Below are 20,363 nucleotides of genomic sequence, written 5' to 3' on the forward strand. Positions count from 1 at the left end.
AGGAGCCAAGCCAGAGCATGAACATCTGAAGCACAAGGTCTTAAATAAACCCCAGTTCTAACACAAATGCCTAATCCCACAACCAAAGGATTAACTGTCTCAGTTTATAGAAAATGGTTTAATTAGAACGCCGTCTGTCTGAAGTTTTCCTGATGACTAGAAAAGCCTAGAAATAGATTAAAACATATGTTTCTTCAACAATGTTTGAATAATAAAGCAGCCAGACTTTCACAGAAATCTATGACAGAATTTACATCTTTTCCTATTAGAGTCACAGCATCTGAAGAGTGATTCTCCTTTAGGAAATCCACAGAGCTTCTGTTCCTATAACAGAAGAGTAGCATCAAGACCCTAACCTGGCAGCTGAGTGTACTGAGGGATTACTCGGAAGGATCTTTATAAAGAGCTGCCTGGAAGTAAATGTTCAGTAGTAATATCCCTCTTTATATATATATTTATATCCCTATTTATATATATATTAAAAAAAAAAAAGTTTTGTTTTTTTTTTTTAAATATATTTTATTACAGATGTCAAAGCATTTGTATGCCTTGCAAATCTTCAGTCCACAGCATTTTAGAAAACAAAGCTTATATATCAGGCTCAGTTAATAGACCAAACATCAATCCATGAATGTTCTCAGTTGGGGAGTACTATCACTAACGATAGAATTAACTAATTAAAGATGGAACATGTAGCATAAAGAGAATGTAGGACCTTCCCTTGAGTACATTTCCTATCAGTTTTTCCCTAAGGTGTAATTGTACCTTGTTAACATTTGTGCTACTCCTATTACGTACATACAATGAATGCAGAGAAGGATTATTCATCATCATAAGTGTTTTTCAGATGTGTGAAAGGGAATTTATGAGGGTGAAGAAAAGGGTAACTTGTAAATATTTTAATTTGACCTCCTCAGATTGCATGATTTTAATATGATATAAGCTCCTGTTTGTAAAGTATTAATATGTACCTGTGTTATTTAAATCGATATATGCAGCTAATGCTGTGGCAATTATTTAATTACAGAAGAGAAGATTCCTACATTTCACAAATTGCTGTGCTGTGTTCTACACAGAAGAATAACATGTCTAATTTTACTCTGAAAATGAATGATTTGTCATGCAGAAATGTCCATTAGATTTAACCATTACCAAAAAAACAGGGTAATAAATCATCATTTTTGCATCAAATGAAGAAGCAGCACCTTTCTCAATTTGGTTGTTCAGTCATAATCATGATAAATGGACATTCTAGGACAGGCAAATTTTAACAGGCATCCAATACACTTAGATTAATTAGATTTTGTTTTCTAAAGATGTTCTCTTACTCCATGAATGAGAGAAACAAGCTTAAAATAACGCTAAATAAACAAGTATTCATTGTTGCATTAGGAAGTTGTTCGTTCTCAGGGGACAGCCTACTGAAGCTGATGGAACTTTACAGAAGTGCTGATAGATGAACACAGTAAAGCAGTTCAGAACAGCTACTACAGGTTCCTCTGTGTTTGTAGCTGCTGCCCATGAAATCCCACACAAGAGAACATGGGCATACAAAGCATGTAGAGAACAAACACACCTAACGTGTCTCAGCAGTTTAGTTTGTACATGAGGACTAGCCCATGGCCTAGGACTTCCAACCATCAGTTCCTTTAGTCCTGATCCCTCCAATTTCCCACGCAGAAAAGAGACATGGCAAGAGAAACCTGCATTTCAGCTAGTCCAGCTTACCTGCAGCGTCTGTTTCCATCTCTTCTGTGAAATGAAACATGAGCAAATTACAAAAGATCCCCCAGCATCTCATCTGCACAGTACAACTGCAATTGTTGAGAAAGTGCAAGTATCTTCAAAATGCAATTACTCTACCTTCCTTTACACTTAGCTTGCAATTTGGTTAGATTGGGGGTGGTTTTCAGTTTAACACAGGTGTCCAGCATCTGCTTCAAAGTATGCAGCAGAGGTTTTCAGAAAGAGAAATAATTCCCATTCAGTGTAGGAAAAAAACAACCTGTATTCTTGAAAACCATCATGTCATCTATTCTGCATCTTTCCAGAACAAGCAAAGAATTCTCCTGGAGCATATGCATAGATGTTTTCACTTTGAAAAATAAAAATCTAGCCAGTTTCTAAACAACTGAAAACAAAAATATCTTATTTTGCTCCTAGTTGGCAAGGCTCGATAACCAGAACCCTTGATAGCCACAACATGTGCCAAATAACAATATGGAGTGTTAATTAACTTCACCTACCTACAGTAGGCTTGACGATTGCGCAGCTCTTTGTACTTCAGCACACCTGTGAAATAAGGGAATCTTGGGCTCTTCAACATGCCACTTGGAAAACAAGCTTAGGCAGTGTTTGAGTCTGAATGAATTCTATTAAAGGCAAAGATTTTATTAGGAGGTCTGAGTGTTTGAAGTTTGTTTGAAGCAAGCACTCGGAGAAACAGTTAAAAGGAAATGAGAGTTAACTCAAAGAATTTGAATGATTAGGCAGATCTGTGTGAGCTGAGAAAAACATGGTACAGAATAATCTTCAGGTCCTTACTCTCAGCATTGTTGCAGGTAAATTATTTGTAAGGACAATCCTCCATTTGTTTCTCTTGGATGCTGCAAGGAGTCTTGAATGCAGCAAATGCGGATTTTAGTTACAGATCACACACGGTGCAAGGCTTATATCTTAGATATGTCTCTAAATCCTCTGTGACACGTAAAAGCTTTAGGTAATTGAATTTCATTTAATATCTCTTTCAACATCTCTTGAAGCTTACAGACTTCACCCCTTTGCACTGTGGATTATTCCAACCAGCTGGACAGCAGTTTTCTACTAAATGCTTTAACTTATAATTGTGGTTCCTAAGTACCACACACACAAGAGCCTGTTACTCATAATTTCCATTATGAGCCCTATTCTTGAAATCAGTACTTCACTGATTTTACCATTTATGTGCTGAAACATCACGCCCAAGTCCTACCCTGAGCTGTGAGATTTCTTTTTTTTTTTTCCCCCCTTTTTTTTTCCTACAGGAATAGAATTCCTTGTGTTTTTGAAAGCTACTTGAATCCTAGCTGCTCTCCAGTCAGTGAACTTCATACAGATCACAGGGAATTCTTTTCTAATGGGTTACATAGTTGGTATTCCTAGATCTCATTCATTATGAGGAAAAAAAATGCAGTACAAAAACTGCCAACTTGCCAAAGAGTTCTGCAGTCTGGAAATTAAAGCAACTCATTGTTCAATCCTTGTTATCTGAATGGCTATCCTGATTCGAGTGGAATAAGAAAAAATACATACTATCTTACAACCACAGTACAAAGTGCTTGTGTATATGTAAGTAATATATAAACGTACCTTCATAATTTTTTTGTTGGGCTCAATGTTGATTAGCAGTACACAAGAATAAACAGCTCTTAGTTTTTTAGAAACTAATTCTGTCTTTCTGGAGAAGAAGAACTAAAAAGAAAAAACCCTATGGAAACAGAGTCTTGGGTGAAGGGTAAAGTAAGGGAAACCAATAATTCAACAGGAAGATAATCACCACAGAACATGCAAGACACTTCAGATTCCTGAACGGGAATATTGGAAGAGCACTAGAGTAGTAAGAAGCAGAAGAGATCAGAAATTGGAAAAAGTCATCTAGTGCAAAGCACAGTAATGTCCAAATTGGAAAGCAGCACATGAAGTTCAGCTTTGCACAGAGATGTAAAAACATCAAAGAATTACTAAGGCTGAAGAGATTCCTCAACAATCACTGAGCATTAAGGAAAATAATACAGCTATGGGTCTGCATAGGTGCCTCCCCCCACATCCTGCTTCCATTCTGTATTCCCCTTGCCATCTGTAATATATTCATTTCCTTCTCACTGGGAGGAGCTTCATTCAAGGTGGCCAATGTTTTAATTTGCACTGAGATGACTGGTACAATCAGCTAGAACTATGGCACTCACACACAAACTGAGGGGCACTGCAGCTGCATAGATTGTAGTAGCTCTATGGAGCCATCCATTGCGATAAGGGATGCAATTACAGCTGCTGATTCTGCTGTCTCAGCACACTGCTTAGGACCTCTGAAACTTCCTTTCTAATGTTGCCACTTTTAACCAAATTCCCTGAGATTTTCCCATTCTACATCTAGGACTTTCAAATCCTGAACACACCTACAACATTTTGGAAATGACATCATAATTCCAAAACCATCTCCATACTTTAAAATGTGCTAAGCAGCCATTATCATCTCGATATTCGAGGGGTCTTTAGGAATTAAAAAAAAAAAAAGCAAAAGCAAAACAAATGAGTAAAAGCTCCACTGAAATATCTTTAGAAAGTTATATCTGCCCAACCCGGATAAAATGTGGAAGGGGCCCAACACTGATATGGGAATTGAAGGATTTGTTTTGTTCAGAAGAAAATGGAATTTAACACTCCTATCTACCAGGCCATCTGTCACTACAAGAGGAACAGTCAAACTACTGGCTTTGCTGACAAAGTGGTCTGTGTATTAGTCGTGAGGAAGTAAAAACTAATATAATGCCAGCAAACGTTCTGACTTGAGATCACCAGTCTCAGAAAAGACTGGAATACTAATTATCCCAAAAAAGAACAGAGATTGTCCTATTAAATACAGAGCCATATACTGAACAAATGTGAACGGAGCTAATTTAGGATTATGCCAAAGGAGACAAGCAAAATCCCTCAGGCACTACTGAAGATTAACGTGGTCAGCAGAGTCAGAAAATGTCCCGAGCAGAAATGAAATGGAAGAGAAGGAAAAATAGATAAGTTATTAAAGAACACTGATGAGGAACTCGTTGTGCTGGGCCATAAGGAAAAACCCTGTTAATCTTCACTTGTAATGAGAATGTGTTTAATCACTTATACAGATACATAATCACCACCTATTCCAGAACATTGGTTATGAAAAACACACTGGAAGAAAGCCAGGTGCTAAAGTTCCTGGAAAGCACTAAATAGCTTTTACTGCAAACACAGTAGAAATATTAGAGAAGGAAGACAGTAAGTCAGATACCATTTACAAAACTTCCTTTTGAAATTCACCACATAAATGAATTGCAAGGGTTTTATTAAAAATGCTCTAATTTCAATAAGAATTCAAAAATCATTAATACGTGCAGAGATTGATTGTCGTAGCAACCTCATCTTACAAACCAGATCTTTGGCATTCAACCATCTACAATCACACTGCTGTAGTGCCTAAAAAAAAAAAAAACAACACAAAACCCAAGTAATAACCCAGATGAGGAAGAGCAGCTCTTGATGCCAGTAGCATAAGTTCTTAGAGTTGGGACGCCAAGCCCTTTTCTTACTAACATATGTCAAAGAAGAAGAATTTCAAGAATAAACACCTACTAAAACTCCTGACCTTCCAAATTTATGTTTTTCTCTTAAATCACATCTTAGCCAGGAAAAATCCCTCCAAAGAGACTGTTTTCCCCACATTCACATGATGATGCTTTTTAAAAGTATTGACATTAGAATTAACACCAAAAAGTGCACCAGCTCTTCCAAAGAACTTCCTGCAAAGGATTTACTGATTACAATTTTCAGCAGTCAAACTCACCAGCAATAGACCATATTTACACATACACATTGTTAGATCAAGTTTCCTATCAGGCAGAAGAGTATTTGCAATTCATTTCCTCATGCATATGTGAATTGTACACATGTGAAATGTCTGTAAAATACCTTTGAAAACAAATAGTTGTTTGGAGCAAGTCAGAGACCTCAGGGGGCAAGCAAATTCCTGCACAAATCTAACATCCCTTATTTTACCCATAAAGATTGGAACATCAGCCTGACAGTACAGCAAAGAAACTTCCTTCATTTAGCTCTTTTATCCCTCAGAAAGCTGGGAGGTGTCCTTGTGCCAGGAGAACATATGATCCAGCTGCAAGCAGGCAGCAGAGCAGAGCTAGCAAGCAACTGTTCCACAGTGAAGCAAAGCCCTGGGGTTCCACACAGCCAGGGCAGGTGCCAGAACTTGTGCACTGGGTATTGCTGGAATCAGAATGAAAGCTGAAGAGCTAAGATGCTATTTGCCTGCTTTGGCTTACTTTCAGCATCTATGTAATATATTGTTGGGTTGAAGAGTTTTTTGTTGTTTTTATTTGTTTTATTTTTTGAATCTTTGGAGTCCCGGAACCATCTGAATAAAAATGACACTTCTGCTACTCCAAGTAACATCCAAGACTTCAAAGTAAATGTATTCAATGTTGTTCAGAAAACAAAAAGCCCCTAGATATGACATTCCTGATGCTAATATTAAACCAGCACAGTGCTGCAAACTGACAAAGCCAAATGAGAAGCAAAGCAGCCCTCTCCAAGTCAGCTAAAGGCAGAAAGCCCTTGCAACCGACTCTCACAAGGTTAAACACTGGTGTCTTAAAACAAACAAATCTCTCTGAATAGTTTCACACTTATGTGCACAAAAATCACGAATATGAGAATGATTTGAACAGTTATTTAACATGTTACAGTGACTTTTCGTACAGAAGATACGTTTTCCTCTCCTTTAGCTAGCACGCACACACATACATACGAGCAATGATAAGCAGTTATGTATACTTTATAGCGAAGACTTAAATGAGAACTATGGTCTCAGTTCAGCAAAGTAATATTGCTTTGCTAATTAACAGTACAAAAGGATTAGCGATTTCTTCTGAAAAGAATGATGTGAAATTAAGAACGAGCTGCTGTCAGCTTCATATTTAACACTTTGTTGTTCCCAACCAAAGACACGTAACTTTATTTTATCTATATTAATTATTACAAAGCTTAAAAATTGACCTGAGATCCTGCTCCATCACCAAGGTAGCCTCTACTATAAGTGGGACACTTATGCCAGCCTAGATATTTTATGGCACTTTTCTAGCCTCAATTATAAAACTTAAGGATAGAGGGCCTGTCTTTTAATGAGAAGAAAATCTGAGAAATTTCAGGAATGGCTGCATCAGGAGAAGTGTGACCAGCAAGTTGAGGGAGGTGATGCTGACCCTCTGCTCTGCTCTCATGACATCCCACCTGGAAAACCGTGTCCAGTTCTGAAGCTCCCAACACAAGGAGGACACAGGGTTGTTGGAGCAGGTCCAGAGGAGGGCCATGAAGATGATCAGAGGACTGGAGCGCCTCACCTATGAGGACAGGCTGAGAGAGCTGGGGCTCTGGGAAGACCCTACAGCAGCCTTCCAGTATCTGAAGAGGGCCTACAGGAAAGCTAGGAGGGAGTTTTTATAAGGGCAGGTAGCAACAGGTTGAGGGAAACGGTTTTAAACTGGAAGAGGCTAGATTCAGACCAGATATCATAAAGAAATTCTTTACTGTGAGGGTGAGACACTGGAACAGGTTGCCCAGTGAGGTTGTGGATGCTCCCTGCCTGGAAGCATTCAAGGCCAGGCTGGATGAGGCTTGAAGCACCCTGGTCAAAGCAGGGGAGTTGGAACTAGATGATCTTAAAGGTCCCTTCCAACCCAATATATACCATTTCCACTGAACACATGAAGTATATTTTACCCCTAAACAGTTGCTCCTAAAAATCAAGCCACTCCTCCACTCCAAGCAGCAGCAACCTCTTAATACTTTGCCTTTGTATTTTTTACTCGCATGGACTTAAAAAACAAACAACACATGAAAGTCACAAAAACCTATGGCTTCCAACATCTCAAAATAAAACAAGCCTTTGAGATAATATATCAGTACACGGGCTAATAAAAGGCAGCAATAGAACATAAACAATCTCAAGAACTGCCTGCTAATGTAGCATTAAAGTTGCACATTTACAGGAACTAAGGCTATTTGCTATTACCCATTAGGCTAGCATGAACCTGACATAGCAAACATTTATGACTTTCATCAACACAAGCACTATTGATTAGTGACAAAGCAATTTATTACTGGGATGCTCAAACCATTCCCCAAATATCAGCTCACAGAAGCATGCGTGTTTAAGAGGCTTCCATCAGTGTTTTCCTGTACTTCATATGAATTAAAAGCTCCTTATCAAAACCTTTTCTGAGTAAATGCTCTTTCCTTCCACCAGAAGTCATCACAGATGGAAAAAGCCTGACAAAGAACCCAAGTTTCCAGAGCTCAAGTTTGTAAGAACAAAATAAATAAATTGCATTGGACTACTCTTCTTCTTCCACTGCAGCTTCTCCTGTATCTGCAGATTCTGAGCATCTACAAACTAGATAAATCCAGGAAACAAAACAAAACCAAAAACCAGCCCACCACAAGCAATCCCTACGTGCTCCTTTTGAAGATCTATATAACTTGTCTTGTTTCATGCCATGATAGAGGTGGTACGTTTCACTCTCATTTGCTTGGGCATCCTATCTCCCCAGCTCATGTGTGCACGCACGCACAAACCCCTGGGAGCAGCCAGTTCATTTTGGCAATTCAGCAATATGTGGGTTGGTTTCTATAACCCTGAGCCTGCCAACTATAGGACTAGTGAAAAATTGATTCCTTTGATCACAATAGGTGCATTTGCATGAATGAATTTTTGATTGTAGCAACAACTTAGGTCGGGATTCACAAAGCAGAGCAAAGTAATGGATTAGTCACCACAGCTTCAATTAATGGTTTTGGTTCCCAGTGGCAAATCGATGTCCATCAACTTTGACTTCCTTGTCAAAAGCAGGCAGGCAACAACTCCATCTATAGCACTTAATTTACAGACCTTGTAAAATCTTGGAAGCAAGAATTGACAGAAACATCTGAATTTACCTCAGGAAAACATATAAACTATACTCTACTCTTCTGCTCCATCTTGAAAACCTTTGGCTAGAGGGATAGAATAATTCAGTAGTGCTGAGTGTAGAAATAAGGTCTAGGCAGTCATTATCTTAAATCATGTTTATGAGCTCTAAAATAAATAAATCAGCTTCTTAATTGATTTGGACCAATGTCTAGCAAGCAATTTTAGCTCAGTAAAATAAGGATAAACACATCCTAAAAGAGTTCAAATTTAAGAAGTTAGGGGCTGGGGCATGCCCTGCATATGCAATCTGCAGTGATTGTCAGCTGTTTTAAAGAGCTTCTCAAGTAAAAATCACCAGAGAACAAAAAACAAAGCACAAACCCACACACCACATCACCACATTTAATTTTCGCATCAAGAAGAACGAATACAACAGAGGCTGGAGCAAACTTTAGAGGAAAAAAAACCATTAAGCTCAAGATACTGTGTCATATAATGCAACTTGTTCAATGTTAGAAGTACCTGGAGTGAGTCGCTGCAGCACAGCATACAGCTAATTTGTGTATTGTAACAGAGCGGTCCATGAACCAGAAAATTATGAAGGACTCGTTTCTCTTTGGCAGTTGCTTAACTTAACTGGAAAAACATCCAAAGACCTAACATAAATTTTGTGGAAAGCAAGAGGAGCAGAGCTCAATACTACTACAGCAGTCAGGAATGCACTGAAGGGCAGGCTCAGAACTTGAGAGCTCCCCAAATGGAACAGCACAGCAAGCTGCACAGCTTCTAGTGGTGCCTGTTTCCAAACTCGTCTGCAATATATTCAGCACAAACAACTTCTTACACCAACACCACAGAACATCTCCTCAGCTTTCTGACATGCTCATTTGACACAAGCATCTCCTCTCTGACTGATGCAAGCAGCCCAGCAACTTCCTGCTTAAGCAAAACTAACTCAGTGTCCTGCTGAGTTTTTCCTATTAATTACAAAAGACACAGACATGAAAAGGACACAGAGTTACCCTATAGACAAGCTAAGGCATAAATAGGAACTGTGGAAACAAAGTCACCTTCTTTTTAAACCAAGAAATGTAAAACTCATTATAGGATGAAAAAACGCAATAAATATTCTTTATCCAAACATAACTACAAATTACATTACTAAGAACTCCTGAAATAAATCTGAACCATCAGTCCCCTCTATTTCAAAGGTAAAACAACAGCAAAACTTGAAAAGGACTGCCTCAAATCCATGAACTTCAGTTTTAAGGAATTAAAATATCAATAGCATCAAGGTCTTGAAACGAGTGAATATAAACTTGGAGCAGCAATTCTGCAAGAATGAAAACTGAAATGCAATGACTGTAAAGGAGAGTTTGTTGTTTGTTTTTATTTCGTTGCTTTTTTTTAAGGTCTGATAGAAACCTTCTAGCCCTAGTCATTTAGATCCCATTTTCATAAGTGTAATGTCAGCAGAGTTGCTCTGATAGAAAATATGCCATTCTTGTCACACCATTTCTATTAGTATGAAATCCCTATTGAACTCAATATTGAACTCAGCCTAACAAAGAAATATAGGGGGAAAAAAATTTAAAAAAAAAAATAAAAATCAAGCTTCTCAGAGCATCCCTGTAGTCAAAAGTGTCCTTTTCTTAGGATTATTTTTGTCTCATTCCATGCACCTCTGGTTAGCAGCAAGAATGTATCAACTTTGTTATTCCATTTTTTTCTATTTCAACCTTAAAAAATCTCTCAGATCCTTCCCACAAACAACCTTTCTTCCTTTTCCCAGAACAGTGGAAAGACATGCCTTAGGCAGTTGTCACTTCCAGGTTGAAAGTTTACCAGTAGAGAAATAGAAGTGCTCAAGCTGGCAACAGTGAGTATTATCTACTATTTTATACATACACATACTCACAAAAATGCACTTCTGCAGCTTTTTGCATAGGAGAAAATGCATGTCTGAGATCAAAGTGAATCCCGCCTAGCTGGACCTTAGTTCAAGAGCAAGCCTTGGAGATACATGCAACCATCACAGACAGCAGACACCCATATCAGGATGCGAGTCCACCAAAATAAAGCACACAATATATGTGTAGGGTGCTCTCACTCTAAAGTGATTTTTTTTCTTAAATAAATATTTCCAAAGGTTCATATATGGTAAGGTATACTGGCTGACCCAACAATGGGAATTACAAAAGATCTTTCATTGCTTAGTCCTTCCTTTAGATACATAACAGCATGGTTAAACTCCACAATACAAAAAAGACTAAACCCTGTTCTGCTTTGGGTTTTGTCTTCCTTAAACTAGGCAACACCATCTTGCTCTAGTGACCAAGGAGGCCACCTGATCACTTGCTCTATGCAGTAACAGACAGGAAGCAGCCCAGTGAATATAGCCCTGTATAATGATGTTTGCAGATCTTTTTAAAATCCATACTATATTTCTTAACTAATGGATGTCAAGCATGATGAACAGTGGCTATGCAAGTGCCTGGCTGGTGTTTTATCATGACTTCTCTTCCTGCTATTTACACCTGTTTCCTTTCTGCTGTTTTAAGCCCATTAGTGTTTATTGTGCCCACACTGTGCATTGCAAATAATCTCATTTTACCAGTTCCTCTTAGACATGCCCCGGGCTATTGTCACACTGTGCACTCACTTTTCTTCTGAGCTGTACTAATTCTCTTCTCTTGATAATACAATGTGACCCATAATTCATTGCTTAGGCAGATTTCATTATTCTGTACCTTTTCAATCAAACTCTGCTCTTACAGAAGCTCATTTCGAGCCTCTTTAACAGCTCTCTACTCCAAACATTCCAGTGTTAACTATAAAGGCATAATACATCAGCTCTGATAAAAAACCTTACTTGTGTTAGAAAAGCTCACACAGTACGGACAGGATTCTTGCAGCTCATGGTTGGTCTTATTTTATTTCTCTGTTATAAGCAATCACTTTCAGCTAGTGAAAACAATCAGCTTCTCAACAGTTGAGAAAGAATGCTAAGAAACTAATGCACTACAAAACAGCATTGTGAGTTTGTGCCCAAGTTCACAAACTCCACATGACTGTTACAAAGCCAGACTTAGGGCTGCAGCCTCTGTTGCAAGTACTTTGGGAGCAAACAGGAAAAAAGGGAGGAACTTCCAGGACAAACATCTTTTGTTGAATGAATATATACAACAAAAACAACACTCCAAAAAAAAACAAAACAGAAAAAAAAAGGAGCCACACTGACAGATTGGAACATCTGTGTTAGATGGTATATGAAGTTGTGCTACCTCTTGAATGTGACTACATCCCTACACCATAATCAGAAAGCATTTTATCACCAGCATTGATGTTATTAATAAATCAAATAAAAATCAGACCAATTATCTATAGTCTCTTTTTATGTTAAAGAAAAATAATTTTTTCATTTAAAATAAAGTCTATTTTCCACACTGATTTGAGGCTTGATGTTTTTGTTTGTTTCCATTGTTCATTTTTTAACTGTTCTGTCCTAGAGTAGGAGGGAAGAAGCTGAAAGGGCCACAGCAATACCCCCTGCTTTGTTAGGAGAGAGATAGCTCTGCTACTGCACCTCAGTAGAGTTTCCTGAAATATCCACCATGCTTTTCACTGAGATCTTACTACAGCCTTTGGAAGAATTCGGTTGAAATACTTCAATTTTGTATCACAGTAATCAAAATTCAGTAAAAATGAGGCCACAGTCCACAGTAAAAACCACAGAGATGGTCTGAAGGTCTTGATAAAGCATCTGCTCCACTCCTTGTGCTACCACAAAAAGTCAAGAACATCCACAGGAACCTTTAACAGAAGTTTCCCTTATACCCTTTTAAGAAAATCTCTAAGGATAGCACACGGTATTATATGTGCTGCTTATACTGCTCCACTACTTTCACAGAAGAAATTTTTTAATACCTGCATTGTATCTTCTTTCCTACAATTAAAGCTGATCATTCTTGTTCTACCCATAGAGAATACAGGACAAAAAAAAATAAAATTCTTTAAAGCATCTTTTACAGACTAGATAGTTGCTATTGTGGTCTCCTTTTGTCTTCTTTCTCTTTTTTCTTCGGGTAAATTAATTTTTTCAAGCTTCCCTCAAAGTTTAGATTTGCTGAACTCCTCATTTCCACTTTTTTTGCCTTTTTTTTTTTCTTTTTAATTTCTGTCACTACTTTGTGTCTGTTTTAACAGGTGAAGCTCGAGACTGCAAGCTGATATTCTAGATGAAGGATCCAAATCCCAAAACAGAAAAATATCTTCCTTCATGTTGAATAATCTCCCAAATTAAAATTGCTTTTTTTTTTTCTAGCAACACTGCACTGCTGGCACACATTCTGTACATTTGCTTTACAACACAATATAGCCACCAGATCTGTTTTTGCTGACCAACTATCATGCCAAAGATTATCTGACGTTTCTTTCTTTGCACTTACCCACATTGGTTATATGATCCTAATTCTTCACCTGTCATGGTTCTATGTTTTTTGCTTTTGTTTTTGGGTTTCAGTATTCCACATCAAAACATCATGTAGTGTACGGGGCATTAAAGTGTCACTGCCCCAATCCCAGCTACCTATCCCTGTACATTACAGAAGTCACGGGATCTGGCCCTTCCGGGTGGGGGGGGCGCTCTCTTGCTGCCTTGCAGTGGGTGCTGGAGGGTGCTTTCCTAGCCATTCCAAGCTTTTCAGGTTTGAATCGGTCCCGGGAACTCTCTCTCTCTCATCTTGTCTGATTTATTAATCTCAATTGCAATTAAATTGTATCTATTGTGTTATCTTGTATTCCGATATTATGGTAAAATAAGTTTTCGTCCATAGATTGTTGCCGCTGTTCTTTTCCTCCCTTCCTTCCTTCCCATTTTGTGGGACTGGGGTGGGGGGGGGAGGGCAGAGGCCTGTCGCCCCTGTCACGGACATAGATTGATCTGGTCAAATCCGTGACAGATTTTTGGCGCCCAACGTGGGGCTCGATTGCTTTTTAGCTTTTTGAACGAATCTCTTTTTCTCTCTGCTCTTAGAGAGCTTCGTTAGGGAGCATTATCAGTAGTTCAGGTTTCTGTGCTGGAAAACCTGACCTTGAAAGATTAGGCGTACTGCCAGTGTTCTGGGATATTTGTAAACTTTGAGCACTACTTAGTCTGGGTAGTGCCTTTTTTCTTTTTTTTCTCTCCTCTTGTTAGCTTCAATTCATTAACCCTTTTTTAGCAAGCACCAGCGATGAACCCACTCGTTATCGTGGGGGTGCTGGGTAAAGGATTAAAAGCAATGGTGTTAGTCACAACCTACTGGCCAATAATCCATCTCACACTTGTGTGTTTTGGAATTGCATCCGTATATAGCTACCTAAGGGCACTGATGGAGACACCTATGTTTTACCTATTTGCAATGTGGTATGATTTGAACTTTGACATCTACATCCCAGAAGGAATGGCTAATTTCACGAACAACTACATCCCAGAAGGAATGGCTAATTTCACAAACAACTACATCCCAAATGGAATAGCTAATTTTACAAACAACACAATGTTCAGACCAGTCTCCAGGTTTTCTTCTCGGTTTATCAAACGTTTTTCGAATCTTGAATTAATACTCATGTTGGTGAGTGTGTCATCAATACTCATGTTGGTGTGCATGTCGTTAATTTTCCTGAATGTACTCCAACGCATTCGTAATAAGGAGTCTACTCCAAAACTAGAGAATGATGATTGGCAGGGAATATGGAGAGGTTTAGGAAAGGTCTTAGAAGCATGGGGACCCGCAGTGTCATGGGATTTTACTCTTGAACACCTGTGGGATCCTGAGAAACTAAGCCAGTATTTGAGTCAGGGACTATGCGGCTTACATAAATCTAAGGAGGTACAACTTATTTGGGGTTTGGCTTGTGCTTACCGTGCCCTATATAATACCATTCGGGAGAGAGAGAGTTTCCGAGCTGAGGTTCAAGCCAAAGGGGAAAATCCCCAAGTCAAATCTAATCAATCACAGGAGACACCAGTAACAATACCGGTTGCTCCTGTGGAGGGCAAGAAATGGAAACGAGTGTCTTCGCGTCTTGAACGAAAAAGAGATGAAGAGGAGGAGGAGGAGGAAGATCCAGGCGAGGGGCCCTCCTCAGAACCACCACCATCGCGAAAGGCAAAAGCGAAAACTAAGAGACATGCAGAAGAGAGTGATGAAGAGGAAGTCTCTATTACTACTCGCCGGCCTCTAAAGATGACTGAAATCCAAGGTTCAAGAAAGGAGTTCACACGGCGCCTGAATGAAAGTATTGTTTCCTGGTTGGTTCGCTGTTGGGACAGTGGGGCCCATAGCTTGTCTCTGGATGGTAATGAAGCTCGCCAACTAGGTGCCATTGCCAGAGATCCAGCTATTGATAGAGGAATTAGTCGATGTTCGGATGAGGCTGCCTCCCTCTGGGAACGAGTGTTAACAGCTGTGAAGGAAAAGTATCCCTTCAAAAATAGCTTGAAGATTGCAATGAAAAAATGGGATACAGTTGAAAAGGGTATCCAGTATTTGAGGGAAATAGGCGTGGTGGAAATGTTGTATGACCCTGACTTTGTTCCTAACCACCCACAACAAAACCGCGACCCTGAAAGAGTGAGGACAACGCCTGAGATATGGCAGAAAATCGTGACAACAGCGCCGGACAAATATGCCGCTACACTAACGTCAGCATGTGACAGATACCAGGAACAACAGAGAACGCCCTTAGTTTATGAATTAATTGTTACGCTCCAAAACTACGAACAATTGCTGTCTCCAATTCATTCTGCCGTTGCTGCAATATCAAGAATGACGGAGCAAGTGTCTCAACTGATTAACCGTGACAAACCTGTAGCAGTATCAGAGACGCTGGATGAAGATCAGGATAATCAAATGAGTCTAGCGAAGGAGGTGAAGGAGATGAAGGAGATAATCCGAGCCCACCTAACTAAAGACGATAAACCTTCCTTCTTACGTGCACGATCAAAAATCTCAGCTGTTAGAGGCAGACGCTCTCCGGCTCAAGTAAGGAATAATACACCGCGAATTACCTTATGGTATTACCTACGTGACCATGGAGAAGACATGGGGAAGTGGCACGGTCAACCTACTCCTGTACTACGAGCCCGGGTGAAAGAATTACAAGGCAGATCTACCACCAGTGCAGTTGCTCCAGTTACCACAGGTAATGAATAGAGGGGCCCTGCCCTCAGTCAGGGGGGGGAAAGGGATAATAGAGTATATTGGACTGTGTGGATTCGATGGCCTGGCACATCAGAACCACTGAAATATAAGGCCCTGGTGGACACTGGTGCACAGTGCACTCTGATGCCCTCAAGTCATGAAGGGACAGAATCAATCCATATTTCTGGAGTGACCGGGGGCTCTCAAGAATTGACTGTGTTGGAGGCCGAGATAAGCCTCACTGGTAAGGACTGGCAAAAACATCCTATTGTGACGGGCCCAGGGGCTCCATGTATACTAGGTATTGATTATCTCAGAAGGGGGCATTTCAAGGATCCTAAGGGGTATCGATGGGCCTTTGGAATAGCTGCTGTGGACACAGACAACATTAAGCAGCTGTCTGTTTTGCCTGGCCTGTCAGAAGATCCATCTGTTGTGGGGCTGCTGCGAGTAAAAGAGCAACAGGTACCAATTGCTACAAAAGTGGTGCACAGGCGTCAGTACCGCACCAACAGGGATTCTTTGCTCCCCATTCATAAGTTAATTCGTCAACTAGAGAGCCAGGGAGTGATCAGCAAAACTCACTCGCCTTTTAACAGCCCCATATGGCCAGTGCGTAAAGCCAGTGGAGAATGGAGGCTGACGGTGGACTACCGTGGCCTGAATGAAGTCACACCCCCACTGAGTGCTGCTGTGCCAGACATGTTAGAACTCCAGTATGTACTGGAGTCAAAAGTGGCCAAATGGTATGCCACCATTGACATTGCTAATGCCTTCTTTTCCATCCCTTTGGCCAAAGAATGTAAGCCACAGTTTGCTTTCACATGGAGGGGCATTCAGTATACCTGGAACCGTTTGCCCCAGGGGTGGAAACACAGCCCGACCATTTGCCATGGGTTGATTCAAACTGTATTGGAACAGGGCAGCGCTCCTGAGCACCTGCAGTACATTGATGACATCATTGTGTGGGGCGATACAGCACAAGAAGTCTTCACAAAAGGAGAGAGGATGATCCAAATTCTTCTGAGTGCTGGTTTTGCTATTAAGCGAAACAAAGTGAAAGGACCTGCCCAGGAGATTCAGTTCCTAGGTATAAAGTGGCAAGATGGCCGTCGTCACATTCCGACAGACGTGATCGACAAAATCACTGCTATGTCTCCACCCACTAGCAAAAGAGAGACACAATCTTTTCTGGGTGCAGTGGGCTTTTGGAGAATGCATGTTCCAAACTACAGCCTCATTGTAAGCCCCCTTTATTATGTGACGCGAATGAGAAATGAGTTTACGTGGGGCCCTGAGCAGCAGCAGGCTTTTGAACAGATTAAACAGGAGATAGCCCGTGCCGTGGCCCTAGGACCAGTACGAACGGGGCAGGGTATAAAGAACATCCTCTACACTGCTGCTGGAGAGAACGGTCCCACTTGGAGTTTGTGGCAAAGAGCCTCAGGAGAGACCCGAGGCCGACCCCTGGGATTCTGGAGTCGGGCATACAGAGGGTCTGAAGAGCACTACACTCCAACTGAGAAGGAGATCTTAGCCGCTTATGAAGGGGTTCGGGCTGCTTCCGAAGTAGTCGGTACTGAGACACAGCTCCTTCTGGCACCTCGACTGCCAGTGCTGAACTGGATGTTTAAAGGAAAGGTTCCCTCCACCCATCATGCTACTGATGCCACTTGGAGTAAGTGGATTGCACTGATTACACAACGAGCACGGATGGGGAACCTCAGCCGTCCAGGAATCCTAGAAGTCATCATGGACTGGCCTGAAGGTAAAAAGTTTGGAACACCACCAGCAGAAGAAGTATCACGTGCTAAAGAAGCCCCACCATACAATGAACTACCAGAGAATGAAAAGAAATATGCCCTGTTCACAGATGGATCGTGTCGTATTGTGGGAAAGCATCGCAGATGGAAATCTGCTGTGTGGAGCCCCACACGACAAGTTGCAGAGGCCACTGAAGGGAAAGGCGAATCAAGCCAATTTGCAGAGGTAAAGGCTGTCCAACTGGCCTTAGATGTCGCTGAACGGGAGAGGTGGCCAATGCTCTATCTTTACACTGACTCATGGATGGTAGCAAATGCCTTATGGGGGTGGTTACAGCAGTGGGAGCAAAATAACTGGCAAAGAAGGGGTAAACCTATTTGGGCTGCTGAACTGTGGAAAGACATTGCTGCCCGAACAAAGACTATGGTTGTAAAGGTGCGCCATGTAGATGCTCATGTGCCCAAGAGTCGGGCTACTGAAGAACAGCAAAATAACCATCGGGTAGACCGAGCTGCCAGAATTGAGGTGGCTCAAATAGACCTGGACTGGCAGAACAAGGGTGAATTATTTCTGGCTCGGTGGGCCCATGAGACCTCAGGTCATCAAGGGAGAGATGCAACATACAAATGGGCTAGAGACCGAGGGGTGGACTTAACTATGGATGCCATTGCACAGGTTATTCATAACTGTGAAACATGTGCCATCATCAAACAAGCCAAGAGGATGAAACCTCTGTGGGAGGAAGGGCGATGGCAAAAGTACAAATATGGGGAGGCATGGCAGGTTGATTATATCACCTTGCCACGATCTCGCAATGGTAAGCATTATGTGCTTACTATGGTGGAGGCAACCACTGGGTGGCTTGAAACATATGCAGTACCCCATGCTACCGCCCGAAACACCATACTGGGTCTCGAGAAACAAGTCCTGTGGCGACATGGCACCCCAGAAAGGATTGAGTCAGATAATGGGACTCATTTCAAAAATTCTCTTGTAAATACTTGGGCCAAAGATCATGGCATCGAGTGGATTTACCATATTCCCTATCATGCACCAGCCTCTGGTAAAATTGAACGATACAATGGATTGTTAAAAACGATGCTAAAAGCACTGGGTGGCGGAACATTTAAGCACTGGGAGAAGCATTTGGCAGAAGCCACCTGGTTAGTCAATACCAGAGGATCTATTAATCGTGATGGTCCTAATCAATCTAGTTCCCTACATACCGTAGAGGGAGATAAAGTCCCTGTTGTACATGTAAAGAACATGTTAGGAAAGTCAGTTTGGGTTCTTCCAGCTTCTGGAAAGGGCAAACCTCTCCGTGGTACAGTTTTTGCCCAGGGACCAGGATCCACTTGGTGGGTAATGCAGAAGAATGGGGATGTCCAGTGTGTACCACAAGGAAACTTGATGCCGGGGGAGTGCAGTTACTAATTCTATGTATATGTATATAGCCATGTGTGCATTTTAATCATTTTTTGTTTGTTTGTATATATGTATATATATTTTAAGCATGATGTAACGATGTAGAATAAGGGGTGGAATGTCATGGTTCTATGTTTTTTGCTTTTGTTTTTGGGTTTCAGTATTCCACATCAAAACATCATGTAGTGTACGGGGCATTAAAGTGTCACTGCCCCAATCCCAGCTACCTATCCCTGTACATTACAGAAGTCACGGGATCTGGCCCTTCCGGGTGGGGGGGGCGCTCTCTTGCTGCCTTGCAGTGGGTGCTGGAGGGTGCTTTCCTAGCCGTTCCAAGCTTTTCAGGTTTGAATCGGTCCCGGGAACTCTCTCTCTCTCATCTTGTCTGATTTATTAATCTCAATTGCAATTAAATTGTATCTATTGTGTTATCTTGTATTCCGATATTATAGTAAAATAAGTTTTCGTCCATAGATTGTTGCCGCTGTTCTTTTCCTCCCTTCCTTCCTTCCCATTTTGTGGGACTGGGGTGGGGGGGGGAGGGCAGAGGCCTGTCGCCCCTGTCACGGACATAGATTGATCTGGTCAAATCCGTGACATCACCTTAAGATCAATTCAAATTCAGATTTTATCCTCCAAGGTGCTCGTTAAAGATCCTTCTGTTCACAGCTTATTGGGGCTCCTTTGCATTTCTAAGTCAGTTCTCAACTCCATCAGCCAAGTCAGTGATGCAGCAACCATAACAGCAGGGCAACACTCAGAAGATCCTGGCAAGCAAAGATAAATCCTTGAGATTCTCAGCAACACAGGAGCAATGCTACAAAAATTTTCTATGCTTTTCAGCCCCTTAGATTAAAAAAAAAAAGCCCTTAAGTTTTCCTGCAGAACAACAAAGCAGGTTTTTTAGTTTTATCAGAGGAACTCACTTTACCCAGTTGCTGTTTCTTGATTAAATAGTGGAACAGCCTCACAGCTGGCATGAGTTAGAGAAAGTCTACTTACCTGCAATGGATGCCTCCCGAAAGTCAGCACAGTTCCTGCTCACCTTAAAAGTTGTCTATTCCTCCCACCCAAAATACAAGAAGATTATATTTTATCAGAAAAGATCTCTTCATTCTATGAAACTCAGCAATCTGGTGGTGCTTTTTAAGCTAAGTTTGTAGTCACTCAGAAGAACTGCTTCAACAACAACAAAGCAACCTTCTCTTAAACATATTGATTTCAACAGGAATGACACATACAAAAGCAAAGATTGGTTTACAGCACAGATCTCT

At 40.9% G+C, this 20,363-nt stretch overlaps 1 protein-coding gene across 4 annotated transcripts in view; it reads right to left on the minus strand.

Annotated features, from left to right (window-relative positions):
- The window catches only part of VSTM2B (V-set and transmembrane domain containing 2B), a 177,030-nt gene extending 157,163 nt beyond the window's left edge, over nt 1-19,867 (minus strand). For all 4 annotated transcript variants that reach the window (XM_048958637.1, XM_048958638.1, XM_048958636.1 and 1 more), the window contains exons 1-2: nt 19,693-19,867; nt 13,162-13,192 (exon numbers count right to left, since the gene is read on the minus strand). The gene's annotated coding sequence lies outside the window, so the exon portion shown is untranslated. The remainder of the gene's footprint in view (nt 1-13,161; nt 13,193-19,692) is intronic.
- Nucleotides 19,868-20,363: the final 496 nt, after the last annotated feature.

Source organism: Lagopus muta, chromosome 12, assembly GCF_023343835.1.
Source record: "Lagopus muta isolate bLagMut1 chromosome 12, bLagMut1 primary, whole genome shotgun sequence".
Classification (NCBI taxonomy): domain Eukaryota; kingdom Metazoa; phylum Chordata; class Aves; order Galliformes; family Phasianidae; genus Lagopus; species Lagopus muta.